The sequence below is a fragment of the Tachysurus fulvidraco genome, chromosome 5 (genome assembly GCF_022655615.1).
Source record: "Tachysurus fulvidraco isolate hzauxx_2018 chromosome 5, HZAU_PFXX_2.0, whole genome shotgun sequence".
Classification (NCBI taxonomy): Eukaryota; Metazoa; Chordata; class Actinopteri; order Siluriformes; family Bagridae; genus Tachysurus; species Tachysurus fulvidraco.
In genome coordinates, this window is record NC_062522.1 from 29,514,358 (window position 1) to 29,533,971 (window position 19,614).

The following is a 19,614-nucleotide window of genomic DNA, read 5'->3' on the forward strand; positions in this document are numbered from 1 at the left end:
TAACGAGATGTCATAAAAACGAGATACTCATAAGATGCTGTTCTCGTAAGATGCTTTCTTGCAGTAACAGGATGTCACAGAATATTTTCAAATAACGATTTCTGTTCTTTTAATAAGAAGACGATTCGACAAGAATATAAAACAAGATGCTTCTTTTAATAATGAGACCCTTTTCTCTTGACGACGAGATGATTGTTTCATCTTAACTGGATGTTTTCTAACGACTGAGATTTTATTATGTAAATGATGTTTATTTCTCGTAATAATCCGAGATAATGAGATTCCTTTTCTAGTAAAATTAATAATAAAAAACTACGTTATTAATTGACTATTTGCATGAGAGCGATGAATAAGGACTACTGTACATTAGCTTCCTGAAACGGGCGAGTGAATGATTTCAGGGAGTAAAAAACATGTCGGTTTTATTTAAAACAGAAGGTAAACACATTAGGACGTGAAGGATTGTGTGGACCAGGTGCTGAGAGAACGAGTCGATGCATCCAGAAAAGCTGAGATTTCAACAACTACGAGACACCTTCTCTCAGTCCACTTTCTCGATCTATCCATTTCCTTCCTTCCTTCCATCAATCCACCCATTTCCTTCCATCAATCCACCCATATCCTTCGTTCCATCAAGCCATGCATTTCCTTCCTTCCATCCATCCATCCATCCATCAGTCCATTTCCTTCCTCCCATCAATCCACCCGTTTCCTTCCTTCCTTCCATCCATCTTCTTCTTTCCTTCCATCAATCCACCCATTTCCTTCCTTCCTTCCTTCCTTCCATAAAGCCATCCATTTCCTTCCTTCCGTCCATCCATCTCCTTCCTTCCATCATTCCACCCATTTCCTTCCTTCCATCCATCCATTTCCTTCCTTCCATCCATCAATCCATCTTCTTCTTTCATTCCATCAATCCACCCATTTCCTTCCTTCCTTTCTTCCATCAAGCCATCCATTTTCTTCCATCCATCCATTTCCTTCCTTCCTTATTTTCATTCTCAATCTTTACTTCCTCGTTTGTTTTCTTTTTTCCTCTTCTTGCTTCGCTTCCTCACTATACTTTTTCCTTCCAATCGTCCACACTTTCTATTCCTTCCTTCCAGTCTTCTTTCCGTCCTCATGTTTTCCTTATTTTCTCTTCCTTCCCGCCTTAATCACTTTCTCTTTCACTTTTCTCGGTTTCTTCCTTTCTCCTTAGTTCCCTTTTATCCTTCCCTTCCATATTCTTTTGATAATTTTCCCCATCCTCCCTCCCTCTCTTCTTCCATCTGATGCCCTGACTGCTTTGTTGTACCCAAAACACAGACTTGCTTGATATTCACATGAATTTCTTTTTTTCTGCACTCACAGCATCAACAGTCTCTACTTCAACACACCCACAAGCTCTTGTTTCTTTACTTGGGCAATACAATTCCACATTAGAGCTAATCCAGGATTCTTCTTGGCCATCTATACACACTTTAATTAGCATATCCGTCTCATTACAGGGAATCTGGACACAGCCAAGGGGAGAGCGTGTTGTCTCTGGCCGAGTGTGAAGTGAAAAAAATCTACTTGCTTGCAGAGTTTAAAAAAAAAGTCAGAAGAAAGGGACAGGAAGACAGAAGAGAGGGACAGGAACAGACACACACTCACACAAAAGATTAAAAGGGGCACACGATATTTTAATAGTGCTTTGTGGCTGAAAGCGAGGAGAAAATAAAAGACAAAATTGAAGGCGTTTTCTTTAAAGGAGTAATGTGTCATTTGATCACAATATTCTACATATAAAAGGTAAGATGCCGACACACCTATAAGTGAAGCCTGCCTCTATATTCATTCATGCCATGAATTTAAAAAAAAAAAATAATAATAATAATAAAAAAAAAAAAAAAAAAAAAAACCCAAGTTTGATTTGAGCAGTGAGCTCATTTCAGGGTCTGAAAAATGCAAAAAAAAAAAAAAAAAAAAAAGTCCTCATGTTAAAATCCCAAAATCTGTACAAATCTTTTTCCAACGTATGTGACTTGCGGGGCACTTTGCGCATATGCGACTTGCGGGGCACTTTGCGCATATGCGACTTGCGGGGCACTTTGCGCATATGCGACTTGCGGGGCACTTTGCGCATATGCGACTTGCGGGGCACTTTGCGCATATGCGACTTGCGGGGCACTTTGCGCATATGCGACTTGCGGGGCACTTTGCGCATATGCGACTTGCGGGGCACTTTGCGCATATGCGACTTGCGGGGCACTTTGCGCATATGCGACTTGCGGGGCACTTTGCGCATATGCGACTTGCGGGGCACTTTGCGCATATGCGACTTGCGGGGCACTGGACAGGCGAGTACTTCACAGGACGTATATTGCGCAACACGTAGGTAAGCTTTTCTGTACTAGCCACAATAGGTTAGGAGCGCATGCCACCCTCTGTACCTTTTGTTTGGATAGGAAGTATAGATTAGTTAGGGCGTCATCAACGCTGAAGATTTGTTTTACTTTCTTTTGTAGTTCAGGTTAGAGTGTTATGTTCAAGTTAGCGCAGTTTTGTTTTGCTTATTTCTTTGTTTTGGCAACGCTTATGTCTCTTTTCCCCCTTTGTGTCTTTTGTTATCTTGTTTCTGAAGATATCGTAAATATGATCACCTTTGTCACCACCATTTGTATGGTAATAGAGATAGGTTTTGCCCACTATTTGTTGTTCGTGTCGTTGATTGCCACATACACACCAGAAATCTAACTTTATAATCATTTCTTATTGTTACATCCCAACCATACCCTTAAACATCATTTGGGGTCGTGACAACGGGTATAGACTGTTAATGAAGAGAAAAAAAAAAGAAACCAAACCAAGATGCAGCGTGATCACACACTTATGAGCCGCTTGTCCTTTTTTTCCCACCAATTCACAAAACAAAGGAAGAAACTTGCCTCAGCGATCAGTTTCACCGACAGCCTGGAATGCACAGACTCCTTTTGTTCTCCCTATTAAGTCGATATTAAGACTACACACACACACACACACACACACACACACACACACACACACACACACACACACTTTAGACTAGACAACAAGTGTATTTATTTAACACAAGCCATGCAGTAAATGTGCAGAAAGTTCTAGATACACATCACTATGGTGTTATTATACTAATGACCAATGACAAATATAGTTTGTTTAAACTGTTCCCATCTGGAAGGTTTGTTGTTGGATTGTTTTGCTCATTTTTGTTCGTCAATGAAGGACATCGGTTTTCAACCGTTTAAAGTTTTACACGTGAGGTCTGCAAAAAACAAGTTCATTGCATTTTATTATGCACAATTATATTTTTTCTCTGAGGTTAATAAGAAAAAAAAGACTAAAGGATAATGAATAAAAAAAAAAGAAAGAAAGAAAGAAACAAAACCAAGATGCAGTGTGATCACACACTTATGAGCCGCTTGTCCTTTTTTTTCCCCACAAAATCACTAAACAAAGGAAGAAACTTGCCTCAGCGATCAGTTTCACCGCCAGCCTCGAATGCTCAGACTCCTTTTGTTCTCCCTATTAAGTCGATCCAACTGCCAAAAGGTTCCTCAAAGTCACACCGTGTCCAGGGTCCAGGATGCCACCAAGTTGAGCACGTGCCACATTTAGAACTCAGAAAGACACTCTTGATATGTGTACAACATGCACACTTGTGCTTCTGTAGTTGCCTACAGCTTTAATGTCACGTTCCAGCAAGATTCACCTGAGATTTCATTTGTTTGGAGTTTGCTGCACACCAGCCTGCCAAGGCACACCCTCTGTGGAACACACGCTCAGCTTCTATTTCCAGACGATCTTAAAACTGATCCGGGTTTTCGGTATCACTATGACCACTGGAGCACATAAGAGTGCCTGCTGTCTCTTCTGTATCTTATATTTACTCCGCAGACCTTGGATCAGAGACGACGGGCAAAGGGCGGGTGACGGGAGAGCATGAGCGCCAGTGTAACAAACATAACTCCAACCTGATAAAAAGACACACTTTGTATGGAAGGGCGAGGTGCGAGGGAAGAGATTAAGTCTGTCGAGGGGAAAGAGACAAGGCCACGCAGGAGCTGTGATGCCTCAATGGTCTGTTGCTCTGTAAACAAAGATACAGGATGGGTGTGACCAGAGATAAAAACAATGGTGGGCTGAGATCTTTAAAAAAAAAAAAAGTGTTATGAAAGAATTGAGAGATCAGTAGGTTAGGTGTTTAACGCCACGTTACGGATTACACACACAGTAAAGGTAGAAAACTCTACACACCCCCAATATCGTTATTGGTGTCCTTTTGACAGACACTAGACACTCGCCAAACCTTCCCCCGAATGGGTCAGTCTTACAAACGGGGAGTCCAGAGATTGGGGAAACGGAAGAAAGAACGAGAGAGAGAGTTAGTCCTTGTCTTCTAATCGTATCATCACGGAAACATCACGAAGCAACGTCTAAAGCGTCCTTCTTTCATACCGCACAAGAGAAATAAAGCACACTTTAATTCCTGACTGAAAAATTCAAAACATCCAAACATTTCTTTGGAAGTGTAGCAACATGTGCAGACAAAGCACCCTGTGTTATATGCAGTAACTAACACGCACGCGCACACACACACACACACACACAAACACTTTAGACTACATAACTAGTGTATTTGCACAAGCCATGCAGTAAATATGCAGAAAGTTCTAGATACACATCTCTATGGTGTTATTATACTCATGACCAAAGACAAATATAGTTTGTTCCCATCTGGAAGGTTTGTTTTGCTACTTTTTATTTGTTAACCAAATGTTTTTCAACCTTTTTCATAAAGTTACGCGTGATTTCTGCAAAACGAGTTCATTGCACTTATTTTATTATGCACAATTATACACAGATCAATCCCTCAACAGCCTCTTTTTTCCCCCTTCTCCCCTGAAGTTAATAAGACAAAAGAAAAAACATATTGGAAAACCTACGCCACTAATGACTCCTAAATAAATAAATAAATAAATAAATAAATAAATAAATAAATCTATAGAAAACTTACAAAAATCTACAACAACAACAACAACAACAAGAGTTTATCATTTGGGTAAATATTAGCTATTACTATAGAAATTCTAAAAAGGTATGACAATAAGTGGATTATTTTATTAATATACAAATTCCACAGGTTTGCCTCTATATAGAAAAATAATTAAAACCTTCCGACCAATCAGATTCGAGAATTCCAGCACAAGACTAATCATATCTCTAGAAGATTTTTTTTTTTTTTTTATCTCTGAGTGACTGGTCATGAGTGTGTTTAATGGATGTAGGTGTTAACCAGTCTATTTAGAAAGCGAGTAGGCTGACCAAAGCCTTCAGACACAAAATCACAGCTTTTGGGTCAAAGCCTTACAAAACCGAAGATGTGACTCAAGCTCTCTCCTATTTCACAACCCGTACTCTGTAAACCGACTGGTCTAATATATGTGCCATTGCGAGATTAGTCAAAGAGGAGTCACCCACATGTAGACATGTTTTCTCTCTCACACACACACACGAACGCTAGCTCACGCACGAATGAATTGAGAAGCTTATTTATTTATTTATTTATTTTTATATTTTATGAAATAATGGATCTTCAGGGCATGGACTCTAAAAGAGACCCCCTGAAACACAAATATGTGTGAGGGCTGGTTGAATGTGACACGTCCTTTATTTACAGACAAACACGGCGCTGTTGTCTGTTTGGCCATTACAGCTCCGGCACAGTGAGGCCACTGTTTTGGTCACTACTCAGCTGTGTGTGGGTTTTAACTCGATACTGTGATTTACACTGTTTGCTTGTGGAAGTGAACAGACCAGGACTGTGGCTTCCTTTCAGCTGAAACAAAAGGCAAACAAATGTTCCGCTAGCCGTGTATCTTTTTCCTCAGTGATCGGTTTTCGTGTCTTGCACCGTGACCCTTTTCTGTATTAGGATAGAAGAATAGAAGTGAAGCCTTTAATCTTGGTCACATATACATTACAGCACTGTGAGATGCTTTCTTCACGTATCCGCACTTTGAAAGTTGGGGTCAGAGCACAGGGTCAGTCATGATACAGCACCCCAAGAGCAGTGAAGGTTAAGTGCCTTGCTCAAGGGCCTAACAGTGGCAGCTTAGCAGTGCTGGGGCTTGAACCCCGATCCTCCGATCAACAGCCCAGAGCCGTAAACACTTGAGCAGTCACTGCGCTTCTTCATTTTTTTTCCATAGACATACTGTCCTACACAGCTGTGATCAAGTCCTGTGTACATCTATTATAGTCTGCTTTGGTTCACCAAATCAGATGTCAGTAGGATGCACCGGACTACGTCAACTATAACAGCTGAGAGGATTATTGGTTTGCCCCCACCCAACCTACAGGACATGAACGACTGCAGGGTGAAGAAACAGGCAGGTAACATCATTAAAGGCCTGTCTCAACCTGGACGCAGTCTGTTTGCTCTTCAGACGCTATAGATCGCTACATCTAAGCACAAGAAGAACATTTCTTCTTACATATCCATATTAAAACAACTCACACACCCACAATAACATATCCGGTCATAAATGTTCATATACAATACAGTGCAATATTTTAGTTTATATACTGTTTGTATTTAGTCTATATCTAGATATGTATACACTTTGTACAGTAGAGCTCCTGCGACCACAACAGATTCCTTGTGTCCGTGTCTGAGTAAAATAAGTCAAATAAAGCTGAATCTGAAGCATTTTTACTCATTTCAAGTTTGCTGTTGCGTTGTTCTGACAGAAATACCTTTATTGACAAACACTGTACGAAGTTATACAAAACGATTTCAGGCTTGACTATTAAAATAGTCTTCGCTTTATTTTACTTAGATATTTTCTGAATTTAAAGTCTGCACAACAGTCATTCACACGTGAATCCCGGCTATTATTGCGTCATTTCAATCACAATATACAATCGTGTCATTTTTTCCAACTATAAATTTATGCTAATTAAGTGCTTCACTTACTCGCTAAACATAATTATACTGTAAACAATAACAGATAAATATGCTAATACATCACCTCAAAATTAACATAGTTATAACTGACAAATGCCATTTGCAAATGATTATTGATTACAAATGAATTGTGTGTGTTATAGGAAATAAATCAACAACAGGGTGCTGTGACGGTGTGTATGATACTAGCATGTTTTACTCCTCTTACGCCACAACGGTTAGCCAACGAATCCGAGAACCATCTGCACGTTTAATCCACTTATAGTCATGCTCAAAAGTGAGGAACGTCTACAAGTACTTATTTATTTGCATTATTTATGCATGTTTATAGGAATTATCGCACTTATAAAAAGCCATTCCCATAAACAATGACGAAGCCTGTTTTCAAACCCCTAAGTGCACTCGGTTTGGCAGTAATTGGTAAAGCAAACCACCTACATGTGTGTATGCAATGACTTGCATTACTGCTGTTGCTGCTTGTCTTCCTGTTTGTACATGATGCCTCATTCCTATATATGTTTTCTACAAACGGTCTATGGTTCTAATCTAAGCGAGGCGCAACAATTTGTAATGTCCCAATCTCAAACAGAATAAACGATTTATTGGGAAATACCTCACACATTGCATCAAATCTCCAGCAGTACATCTTCCTTCTGCTTTTATCATTTTATTTTTTGAAGTCTTATCCATGGACTTTTAACGGTCAAAAAACAACTTTACAACTTTTAAGATTAAATCATTCGCACTTTACGTGGCAGTTTGTGTGTCTGGACAAAGTTGTAGGCCACCAATCATTTTTAATGGTATAGAGACTTTTATAGGTTTTTCTCGGGGTGTGATGGAAAGCTGGTTTTCAGATGCTACACTATGTGAGAGTGGGGCAGTTGTCGCCGTTAGGGTTACATGCTGCCGACTTGAGGTTGTGGCTTCAAACTCTGGGAATTTTAGACCGTTGGAGGAGAAAGAAAAAAAAAAAAAAAAGAAGAAGAAAAATTTCTGATATTTTCCACTTATGACAAATGTTGAGAAACGGTTATAGTTGCATGGTATTTTTGTATTATGGAACAAGACCAGATTTCCATTTCCTGTTAGCAACACTAGAGAGAATTTGGGGTGAGAAAACATATGTAGATAAGAAAAAAAAAAAAAAAAAGAAAATTGGCTTTTAAGGCCTGGGAAAACCCTTCAACATGGTAATGCATATTTGTATGCTAGAAGTACTATATTTACATACTGCGTGTATCTGAAATCATGTACAGGGCCAACTGTATTTGAGTCAATAGGTCCTGCTCGGTCCCTAAATACGTGTTTAGTACGAAAAAAAATCTGAATGTTTAACAGCCACCATGTTGGTATTGTCACGTGACCTACGACATGGTGATAATTGCAGAAAAACTGGTTTTTCTAGTTTAAACCTTCATCAAGTTCATAATTTACCTCAGATGTTGTTGAACAAGAGGTTTAACCACAAAGAACAAGACTTCCTTTAGAGCTTGCAAATTTTTGTTGGGGACAGCTCTTTAATGTCAGATGAGATGAGATAGCGGAGTGTTAATTGTCTCCATAACCGCAGAATCCCACAGGAACCAGAAGGTCATGTACTGTAGGCATTTCACACCTACTGTTTTTAGCTAGCTAGCTAGCTAGCCAACCAGCCATACTACAGAACGTACACAACGCACCTTAACACCCGGATTTGCACAGACTTTTTCAATTGAAATTTACTATGGAGATGAATAAAAGTATCTAGCTAGCTATTTATTCATCCGCATAGGAAATTTAAATTTAAAAAGTCTGTGCAAATCTGAGTGTTAAGGTGCATTGTGTACATTATGCAGTATGGTTCAGAACAGTAAAGTTCTGAATACTAAGAATTCAGTTTTTTTACTCTCTTGCTGTATTAATTAAATTTTATTTCTCTGATTATGATTTTTCTGACTATATTTTATTATTTTTTTTATCTACTTGGAAAAAAATACATATGTATTTTTTATTTTTTTTCTTCTTATAATTGTATTCACTGTTGAATTATTTTTATTTCTTTATTTTGTTCTTTTCTCTACTCTTGGCTTTTTGTTTTGCAGTCGAACAAAGCATTTCTCTCTATTTCTTATACTGTGTTTGTTTGTATGTATGTATGTACGTGACAAATAAAATTTTTATTTACTGCTAGCGGTCTTGTAGGGATAATATACTACAATAATTATTATTTTTCCTAGAACTGAAAAGTGATTGAAAGACTGCAGAAGAGACTAAATGTCCACACCAAAAATAAGAATATAGAAAAAAAATCAGATTTAGGGAAAAAAAAATATTGCGTACAATTTACATAGTGTTTCTCAACAAAAAAACGAATTTCTTAATGACTAGATTATATGACGTAGAGCGTAGAATTAAATTAAAAAACGTACATGGTGAGATCTCATAGAAGTATTAGCACTGATGGGAATGAAATTATACATATAGGTAGTATAGAGTAGTGGTAATGTGTCTGTTTATTCTGGCCTATAAAAATACACTCCCAAATCATGTGGGATATACAAAACTACTTGGTGTACTGGTACTCAAGTCAATCGTGTAGAACCGACGTATGCATTTTAATGAAGTGTATTAAAGCTTTTTATTTTTATTTATTATTTACAGTGTTTTCAGACTCTAAACACCTCGCTCTGTCGGATAGCAGCTGCTAGATTTATATTGATTTCATTAGTGTCGAAATGAACATCCAATAAACAAACTATGAACATGATCAACATAACTCACTTGACCAAAGACTTAAGCATCATTCAGGTTAGACTTGTCTCTCATCTTCAGGTCCTCGTCGCTGCTCTTGACTTGACAGAGCAGTTGACGCTGTCGGCGCTTACAGTTTTAAGCAGACTGACCATTTTACAGCTCTGATTGTCTCAAGTTGTCCCATAAGCAGACAATTTAACAAAGAAGTACACAGAAACTGGATACAAAAGATACATACGGAGATTTTAAGTACGTAATAGTGGCTGGAAACATGAAACACCAGAGAAAAGCAAGAAGCATGAACACCCCAAGGAACACGTAGTGGAAATATATATATACACAAAGTGAAAACACCCAATAACAGGACACAGGAAACTAAATCAACACAATAGGAAAAACACGAGGAAAACTGGGGACAAAAAGGAACCATGCTGTGCCAAGTGGGAGGTTTCAGGACAACATGAGCCAGAGGAAATGAATTAAAAATAATTTCTGCATTATTTTGTGGAATCTGTTTCCATTTTCTCCAAGTCGAGCTGTCAGAAGAGGTCATGGGCAGTTTTCCAAAAAACACTTACAGGAAGTCAGAAATCTGACGGATTTTCCCAGGCTGCCTCACTAATGTGTCATTTTCATTTTCAGCAAACCATCCCAAAGAAAGTCTGCCCTTTATTTGTCCTTCCTTGCTAAATTTTTTTCATCCCTCGTTCAAGTGATTGAGCGCAGCAGACAGCTGGCTGGCACAGAGGCTGGAACAGCTGCCTACCCTTTCCATTTCTATTCCTCTCTCTCTCTCTCGGTCTTGTCTGACGTCTCCGGTAAAGTGGACCAAATTTGTTTGTTTTGGCTTAACCTCCAATTATTTTCATTGTTTAAAGACCAGCCCTTTTATGCAAAGCGAGAAAACAAAGAGACGCCTCGCTTTCATGCAGGTACACACACCAAATAAGGGCTTGTCAAATTGCCACTGACTAAACGAAACCTTCTGACAGAATACATGTAGCTGTCCATTGGGCTAAATAAAGCTTTCCGGAAACACCACTTGGGGGAAAAAACAACTGGCATGCTTCATACGTAGCTAAAAGGATGAATAAAGTGTTTGTTCTTTTTCAGATGATTAAAGTTAGCTTGAACTGCCTTTCCATGACTCGTATTTACACATCGTTCCTGTAAGTGAACTCAAATGAAACGTTCCATTATCCATCTCTCTCTCTCTCTCTCTCTCTCTCTCTCTTTCTACGCCACACAGAGGTCAAAGCTAAGCCAGCACCATTTTCCCTGAAGTAAGTATGTTCAGTAAGGTGACACGTACAGGACAAAAGGCAGCCAGTCAGAATGGCTGCTATTCTGGGCTATGGATTTTGACAGAGTGCCTGTGTGTGTGTGTGTGGGAGAGAGAGAGAGAGAGAGAGAGAGAGAGAGAGAGAGAGCAAGCTGTGGAGCCTTATATAGAAAGAGCTCAGGGACAAGTGTGAGCTGATGGAGATGTTCCATCATTTCTGAAGTGCCTGGCAAATAGCATCACAGTTGGTGAGCCGTTCATTGCAAACCCGAAACGGTCACGTACGCATTACCCCTTATCTACCGATGTAGTTCGGGTCCATCATTTGAGTCCTGAGCGTCTTGTACGTACCCGACAGTCACAACAGCGATTTGACTGACACCTGAACACTTCACTCAATAAAACATCATTTGAGTGGTTACAGCACGGGCAGTGGGCAGGTGATGTGACACAGTCAGCACCGGACCCCCTCTGCCATCATTCACTGGCTGGTTCTGAATGAGCAGTAAGAAACCGTAGTAATCATGTTAAGCACTCGCAAATAAGTCTGTTCTATCGCTGGGTAAACTAACAGAAGCCTTACAGAGCTTACAGAGACACTCAGTCCTTTTTTAACATATCAACGTTCACTAGAAGTGTGACATCATCTGTAATATAACATACTATCGTCCAAAAATAGCCCCCAAATATCACCTGTGGTTTAGAAGAGAGAAAAAAAAAAGTAACACCATAACCTGTTTACAAGTTAATATCTACTTATAATAGCTAGTAAAAAAACAATACAAATTATGCACGCATGAGCTTTGTGGTAAACAGCAGCGGAGAGACTTGAATTCTTGGATAGTGAAGCTATACAATATCAACAACATGCTGGGTCATTTTATTAATTTAAACCACGGCTCATGTTTTAAGAGCAAAGACATTTATAGCTTTATCCGTTTGGGGGCAGGAACTCATGAAGGTTGGAATCTATCTTTCGAGAGCTACTCTATATAGCATTACCGGCTGTGTTAGCGGCAGCTAGTTCTTCAATACAACAATAAAATAACTCCTCAGATTGCTCCAACAAAAATCACACAGTGAGATCTTTCAAGACAGAAATGATACTGACAAAAACAGAGGCTCAAAAAGGAATCTACAGCAGCACACTGCTACTTCAGCTAAAAAGAAACAAACACTAGCAGCCTTCCATTAGCATGCCATGATTTGCTTCATGCTAATTAAGGCTTGAGAGCTTTCACTTCTTGTTAAGCATGACAGGATGCAACTATAGGTTGTTAATTGAAAAACATAAACAGAGTAATTTGATTAAAACTCAATCACACAGCTATAGCATTGCTAGCGTAGCATATCAAAGAGTAGCAGAGCTCAACATCGAATACTGAGGTACATCAAGTAGTACACCAGGACAAATTTAGCCACTTTACCATTTTAATGGTTTATATCATTGGATTGAATTAATGGATTCCTTTTAATCCCTCCGCATTCTGAGCTTTTTGCTGATTGCGCTGAAGAAATCTCCTCTCAGCAGGCCTATTCTGAAATCTCCGCCATCTGTAGCACACACTGCTTTCAACAAGGCCATTAAACACTGATCAAGACCAAAAAAAAAAAAGAAGAAGAAGACCTACTTAATCAGAAATTGCCCCTGTAATCTCAATCCTTGGCCAAAATTTCCATTACAAAAAGGACTGCATGATAACCGCTAAAATGATCTTCACATTCGCTTTCCTCAGTATTGAGATCCCGACCATATATTTACTATTTAACCAAATTAAGAACTTTAACCTTAGAAGTTCTACTGAATAGAAGACAGGATTTTTTTCCTCATAGTACATGTTATAAAACTTTAAAACCACTGAAGAACCAGAGGACGCATTTGATTCTTGTGATACAATCCCTCTTGGCTTTAAATCCTATTAATAAAACTAATGGGAGACGACGAACGCTGAGCACATACCAGCGGAATCAAAAACGATGTCCAACTTAAGCCGAATGGCTAATTTTATCCAATACACGACTATCTGAATCAATTACGTTTAATTATTTGTTGAGCCAAATAATGAGAAAAAAAACTCTTTACTGAAACAGTATCACTTTCTAAAATACTGTAATACATATTTACATCTTTAGGATAATAACTGACAAAATGGTGGTTTGAGAACACGTCATATAGGGTTTTATTCCTATTATATAACAGGTACTAGACGACTCCGATTTAATGAGAAAAGGACGCATTGACTTTTTAATCCATTTACAGTTACATTTATTATTGCGTAACATGAAGCGAGTTAGTTCCGGTTATCACTTATGCTGCAGCAGCTACAAACAGTTTCAAAAGACTTCGCCATTTAAACTGGAGACCCCATTCACACTGGAGACTAACGACTAACGTGAGCATTAGCTTTGTGAACGCGGCTACTATAGAAACTAACGTATCCGAACAAGTGCGTTAATATAAAGCTGTGATTTGCCTTTAGCTACTGACCAATCATAACAATTCAATGGGGCTGGAGTGTAAATGTACATTGTAAGTTGTACATTCTCTATTCAACACATAATATGTCAAATCTAAATTGAAGGATAATGTTAAACAGCGATGAACCAATCAGCACTGAAAGAAGAAATCCCACATATGTGCATTTATTCTGAAGCACTCGATAGGTCTAGAAACTGGAACGTATTTGTTGTGTATGAAAGCCTGTGAGTTCGTCTGGCCAAGTTTAAGATTCAGCTTCGAGCTCCAGCAGCTCCGAGGCATCGGACCCCTTGCTGATAGAATTAACGAGGAGTCGGTCTTGTCGGGCACAGCATGCTAGAGCACTCTCATCGCTCCTTTCACCTCTCCCATCCATGCTTTACCCCTGTTGTTTTTTTTTTGTTTTGAAGAAAGAGATGTGGTTGCATTACATGCAGCTGTCAGTCTCAAAGAGTACACCTCAGGGAAAACATGAACAGCAGTAGAGAAGGTGGGCGAAGCGGAGAGACTTAGCCAGGGGCCCGGTTATAGATGGTTGTCACATCAAAAGAGAGAAAGAGTCAGCTTTACTTGATGTGTATCAATCTACACACTGCTGCCCTACAGCCTCTCACAAAATGGGTTTATTTAGCATTTAATGGCAACGGAGGCGCCATCTGGGGCGGCCATTTCGCACCAAATTATATTGTAAGACAAAAGTGTGAGTCCTGACAACCAAAAGCTTTCCAGAACACTTTTAAAGGCCTTGATTAATTCATGCAAAGTTGAATGAGGTGTAAAATCAGGTGAAATGACCTAGATTGTCTCGAACTAAAAATTTACATCCCTATCAGCTTTGCATGTCAGCCTGTAAAATGTCAGTCTAATGGTACTGAAATGTCACACAAACAGATAGAACCGAGGACGACCGGCTTTCTAGCATTCCTTAGAGACTCTATAATGTTTCGTCATCCGATGTGACTGTGGACTTTAACACGAAAAGGTTGTTTCACCGATACTACAATCAATCAACCAAAACTCGTAAGTAACCTTTAACCATAAGGATGCAGTGAATGTTCCATCCAGTGACCCACAGTTTTCAAAAGGTCTGACATCAGAAACCAAATCAGGTTGAACATAGTGGTCAGATTCAAGATGGCCAACTAGAACCAAGATCTTTAAGATCTTCACTGTGAGTACCTGAAACATACACAGCCATTGTGCAGACATTTTGTTCAAGCTTAATACTGCCTTCACAGAGGAGAGCTTGGTTTTAATGTGCAAAAAATTATAAAAGCACATATTATATTAAAGCAAATATCAATCACATATACTCCTAAATAGGGGACTTTGCTGATCTATGCGGTCAGGCTAAGAGGAAAACAAGCTTCGTTCTGAACCACGACTGCACCTTTTCTGATCTCCACTCCAGGCCAGTGCACATTTTTAAGGATTCATAGCTCCGAACACATCTCATCCAACCCACGAAGTGCTTAATAATGAGCTGATGAACTAGATCAGATGTGCTGGGAGTTAGGAGACCTTGAAGCTATGCAAAGCTGTGAGCCTCTGAGACTGGAGTTGAGAAAGCCCACACTAGAAAACCGTCATAATCAAGTGGCCTAAAGGCTCAAGCAAAGATTAAACACATTACACAGAATTGCTTTACACATGAATTCTATTTTGATATATCTCAGGCTGAAGAAACCTTCTGCTGTATTTGTAACCGAGCAGGATAACAATTCGATCAGGAGCGCCAACATAGATCGATTAGATTATATAGTGTGTGCTTTGCCTACTTTTAGCTTTGGATGATAAACATCAACCTTGTTCATGTTCATTCCACCCACAGCTTTATTTCAAATGTGCCTTCTCAAGAACTACTCAGGATGTGTCACGTACGTGTCAGCTAAGTGGGCTGTAAAATAGCAGGAGAAATCAAAACCTAGGGGGTGTTTTGCTCGCTGTCACCACCCAACACGACCGATAATCTGCACAAATCTACAGTCTGAGCTAGAAAGAAATCAGCCACAGCCTCACTTTCACTTTATACCATGGAAGTCTACGATCAGCTTTTTTTTTTTTTTTTAAACTTTGTCCAACACAAAACGACATAGCATGAATTTAATAAATACAGATTTACAGATCAATCGACAAATAAATATATTGAATGGTTTTGAAATTTATTGATCAACGCATGATTGACCATCATCTATAGCCATATTTGATGTGGATGTTCCTGAGATCATGTTCTACTTGTTATAGCAGCAGTTCCCATACCCAATCATACCTTATTTATTAATTTTATTTATTTTTAAACCCACCTAGCTTGTGATGTTATCAAGTCCCCAGAAAGCACGAAGTTCACAAAGACTTACTTTACGCATCTGCTTGAAATAAGCCAGGAAAGAAACCTCTTCCCTTACAATGTTCTGTTGAGATGTGTGCATCACTGACCTCCCTTGGGATTGCATGCAGCTGTAGTGCTTTGTTAGAAATATCTACTTTGGCAAGAGGAAAAACTAGAATCATCTGGAACCTGGAGCCACCAATGATTCCACCCAAAAGAGTGATGAACCTCATTGTTAGACGGGGAGGATATCGTTTATTGATTAGGAGTAATAAGGAACTGATGTCTATTGTCACGTGTCAGTCATCACGTGTGCCATCAAATCAAGCAAACAATGCATTCATACAGCTTGGGAATATTACACACATGCGCGCGCGTGTGTGCACGGTTACCCTAACTAGACGCAGTGTGTGTGTTTGTGTGAGAGAGAGAGAGAGATGACAGAAGTGTGTAAAGAGATCACATTTACCCATCGCCCGGTTTGGGGGTCTCCAGAGATTCACTGAAAGAAGATCCGGCCTTTGTTTTGCTTCTAACGCGGTTAAACTTCAACCGATGTGGAGTTCCGGTGATCAGGACACAGTGTCATGCTCTTCGTTCAAATGAAGACAGATTTGGGACGGCGGCCTGCCCCTGGATCCTCAGCGAGGAAGCGCACGCGACGGCTTTGGGAGGCGCTTCACTGACAGCCGCGCGTGAAAACGACGCCCGCGGGCGATCGCGCACCTTCGCCGCAGCCCTGCCGATGCCTCGTGCGGTAGATCATTAAGAAAGACGCAGCCATCCAGGTTGCTTTGCTGTTTGTTATTGCTGCTGCCGCTGCTGCTGCTGCTGATGATGATGGTGGTGGTGGTGGTGGTGGTGGTGATGCGGACGGAGTGGAAAAGGAAACCGACGCTCGTACCCTTCACACCACGGCAAAAAATAAAATGTTGTTTTTGACGTTTTTACGGCGCCACCCCCTTTCCTTTGCTTTGCTTTCTTTGCACGGCGTGTGTTCGCCGACGCTCGTGCCGCTCTTTGCGTGACTCGTATTTGGGCTAAAATGACGCCTTTCCGCTCGCGCAGCACCACCAGCAGCTCCCCCCGTCGCGCTCCGTTTTTTTCATCCTCTCTTGAAAAGAATACGAAGGAGAGCGAGAAAGGGAGGGAGAGAGAAGGGGCATCGCACGAGCCCACGGCTCCTCCTCCCAGTTTGGTCACTTAACACACACACACACACACACACACACACACACACATTTTATATATATATATATATATATATATATATATACACACACACAGACATATACATTATATATACACACACAATGTGTGTGTGTGTGTGTGTGTGTATATAATTATATATATATATATATATATATATATATATATATATATATATATTACACACACACACGCTGGGGGAACGCAGGCGGTCGGGTGAAGAAGAGGGGGTCGGGTGAAGAAGTGGGGGTGGGTTGGGGGCAGAGGGGCGTGTGCACTGTGAAACAACAACAACATCGGAAACACAAACCGAGCTCTGAGCTATTAAACCTGAATGGTTTCATTTTGCAGATTGATGGAAGAAACCAACGTTGCACTCCTGATATCAACGTGTATGTTTACAGGTGACTTGAAACATCACTGAATTATTCATAAACAATCAAATAAAAAGTATTAATAAACAGTCATTATTCAACCACGATCCGTTTGGATAATTACAAGAACACTGTAATCACAAGGCATGTTCACTCTTATTAGTTCAGTGTCTGGGTATATTTGTGCAACAATCCTTCATCTTTTTGTGATTATATACAAATCAATGGTGGCTCCATAGTTCAGTTAGAAGGGTTGAAGCGTGGAGTTCTAGTAGCAGCAGCTTCCTACAGTCAATATGTCACTAACTGTTATTGTCCTTAATGTGCACTGCTGCTGGTTTCATGTTCTTTCTGGGAAAAGTGTGTATGTGTATACAAAAGTGAACATTGTGTAGACATTGTCTACTTAAATTGTCTACTTAAAATATCTCCCACACTAATCAATGTTATTTACTTCACCTGTTAGTGGTTTTAATGTCAGTGCTGATTGGTTTAGCATGGGTGTAGTGTGAACCTTGTGTAGGTGGATTTTAGTGCATAGAATAGACATTATGTAGGTGGATTTTGGTGTGTAGGTGTATTTTGATGTATAGAATAGACAGTGTGTAGGTGTATTTTGGTGTGTAGAATAGACATATTGTAGGTGGATTTAGGTGTATAGACATTGTGTAGGTGTATTTAGGTGTATAGACATTGTGTAGGTGGATTTTGGTGTATAGAGTAGACATTGTGTAGGTGGATTTAGGTGTATAGACATTGTGTAGGTGTATTTAGGTGTATTGACATTGTGTAGGTGGATTTAGGTGTATTGACATTGTGTAGGTGGATTTAGGTGTATAGACATTGTGTAGGTGGATTTAGGTGTATTGACATTGTGTAGGTGGATTTAGGTGTATAGACATTGTGTAGGTGTATTTAGGTGTATTGACATTGTGTAGGTGGATTTAGGTGTATAGACATTGTGTAGGTGGATTTAGGTGTATAGACATTGTGTAGGTGGATTTAGGTGTATAGACATTGTGTAGGTGGATTTTGATGTATAGAGTAGACATTGTTGATATTCAGTTATATTATATAGTTGTGTATACTTGACTGCATTCCATTTCTTTTTTTGTTTCATCCACACTTCAACCAGTACACACACTAGAGTAAAATCGAGCTGGGAATCGAGGCATTTCTGCGCTCCATCAACTCAAGTGCATCACGTGCCAGTGTGCAGCTGATGAAGGACTCCTGCACGAAACGTCCTGTTTCTAATCAAGCTTTGTGTACACCAGACGTTTTCCAGCCTTCCAGATTATTAGTGTGTTAGCCTGCAGGTTCGGTCTGTCAGTTCGCAAATTCCCATATGGCTATCGACTATTAGTGTTCTTGTAAGGCCATTAGTGTGAAGTTTATCTCTCGTTTCTCTGTACTTTCCAGGAAAGGTGCTGAGAGTGAGTGTGTCAGACACAAATGCCTCCAATTACAGTTTCTTTTGATCAAAAACGTTGGTGACATGTAGTAGTGTGTGTGTGTGTGTGTGTGTGTGTGTGTAACAATCTAATACCGTGAGTTATGATATTCTTCCAAGTCCATCAAGCCTTAATTTCAACTACTAATAAAAATAAACTAATGTTGGCAGACTAATTTGTCCTGATTTGATTCATTTGGTTTTTTTTACCAAGCACATTTTCACTTTCAGAAATAAACAGGGAAAAACCGAAATCTTCACCTACGCTTAGAGAAGTGAAAGTCAGCCGGCTCGATAAGAGCCGAGCTTTATGTTCCACCAAAAAATAAATAAATAAATAAATTTTTTACAATTAAAACAAGTATTCATATATTTCTTCCACTGCATCACAGCTTTTAATGTGTATTTCGGCAAGGCACTAGAAACTCGGCTGTACAGAGCAACATGCACACGCACACAAAACCCCAAACGTCGGTAGCATTTTATTTTCCAGTGAGCTACAACCTTATTTAAAAAGGTGAGTATGTGGTAGTTACTAATCACTGCTATAGAACAGGCGTAATTTTAAAAGTAGATTCTAAACCGCGTTAAGACCAAAAGTACTTCTCGACCGGATTGATTAGCGGAGCTGAATAGGTTTATAATCCTAAAAGTCCTGAGCGTGATTTCAGTGACTTACAGTAACTGTGGCTATCAGAAACCACTGATCTATCAACGGTTGCTCTAAACACTAATAACCGGTCTTTACACTCGTGGTGAGCTCTGAACCTTGTAGAGGA

The 19,614-nt window shown here is 39.6% G+C and overlaps 1 protein-coding gene across 4 annotated transcripts in view; it reads right to left on the reverse strand.

Moving 5' to 3' along the window:
- The window catches only part of mgat3b (beta-1,4-mannosyl-glycoprotein 4-beta-N-acetylglucosaminyltransferase b), a 48,559-nt gene extending 31,557 nt beyond the window's left edge, over positions 1 to 17,002 (reverse strand). The window contains exon 1 of one of the 4 annotated variants that reach the window (XM_027133610.2): positions 16,269 to 17,002. The gene's annotated coding sequence lies outside the window, so the exon portion shown is untranslated. Of the gene's footprint in view, positions 1 to 15,827; positions 16,044 to 16,268 lie in introns of those variants that run through there. The other 3 variants (XM_027133607.2, XM_027133609.2, XM_027133608.2) reach the window with 3 other exon arrangements.
- Between the last annotated feature and the right edge of the window lie 2,612 nt (positions 17,003 to 19,614).